A 1,033-nucleotide genomic window follows, 5' to 3' on the forward strand; every position below is an offset into this window, starting at 1 on the left:
CATGCCGGTGGTTTCATTTCACAGTTAAACGGCATCACAAGGGAAGTGGCTGCATTGGATTTTATTCAGTGAAATTAATCTAAACTAGGCTGAAAACACAAAATATGCAGACTGTTTACTAGACTATTTAAGAAAACGTTTGAACATTATGCAGCTTTTTTTTCCACTTTACAATCATGTGTTTTGTCTATTATTTGAATTCAGATAAAAATGCTTTGAAGTTTGTTTTAATGAGATCAAACATGAAAACTAATAAATCTTTTCTCATTGTTAACTGGCTGAATAATCTCTCATGAACGTTTCTTCAGGTTTCCTCTTCAGTCTGAGCAGAAACAGACGATAAACTCTGAGGCTAGATGGGAGAAATATCCGCATGTCAGTGCTGCTGCCATGCGGGACTGGATCTGTCTTCCTCTCCAGCCTTTAATGTGCAGCCATGCATCTCTAACCTGCTGAACGTTTCAGAACCTCAACCCTCTGAAGCCACGCCTGAAAATACGGCATGATCAGCAGGTGTGACTGGAAGGAAAATTCCAGATTTGAAGGAAGAAATACAGAGAAAAATAAATATTTCATGCAAGATTTTCCTCACAACTCAGATGAAAGTAGGGTGGGAAACAGATGAGTGGCTGTGAGAGATCTGGAGGAGGCTGGTGCAGCGTGAAGTGTCAGGGGAGTTTCCTCCTGCTGGGGGTTACTGTATGGAGATTAAAGGCAAATTCTTTAAAATCAAACTGAACTGTAAACAAACTGTGGAGGAATCGCCCGGCTGAGCCGTCAGCGTCAGAGGAAACACTCCGGCATCAAACCCAAACATGAAATACAGCAAATAATATCCAGAAGTTAAACCATCAGATCAGAGCTGCTTCAGTCTGTAAAAGCTGGACTTTCTCCGTCCAACGCAAAAAACAAAACTGAAATCAGATTGAAATGATTAATTTTGATGACCTGTCTTGGGTGGACCCGCTGCTCGCCGATGTTTATGAATTAAGATACAATGAATAAATAGAACAAGGATGATCATTTCTACATG

At 40.5% G+C, this 1,033-nt stretch overlaps 1 long non-coding RNA gene across 2 annotated transcripts; it reads right to left on the bottom strand.

The window, feature by feature from the left end:
- Positions 1-211: 211 nt before the first annotated feature.
- On the bottom strand, positions 212-1,027 carry LOC106962513 (uncharacterized). Of its 2 annotated transcripts, none has more exons than XR_001427989.1 (3): positions 593-1,027; positions 450-489; positions 212-346 (listed from the first exon to the last, which is right to left on the bottom strand). It is a non-coding gene; the product is annotated as an uncharacterized LOC106962513 (long non-coding RNA). The 2 variants fall into 2 exon arrangements; XR_001427988.1 differs by having other exon boundaries at positions 450-519.
- Positions 1,028-1,033: the final 6 nt, after the last annotated feature.

The sequence above is a fragment of the Poecilia latipinna genome, unplaced genomic scaffold, assembly GCF_001443285.1.
Source record: "Poecilia latipinna isolate Pla-1442-1.1 unplaced genomic scaffold, P_latipinna-1.0 Scaffold1423, whole genome shotgun sequence".
Classification (NCBI taxonomy): domain Eukaryota; kingdom Metazoa; phylum Chordata; class Actinopteri; order Cyprinodontiformes; family Poeciliidae; genus Poecilia; species Poecilia latipinna.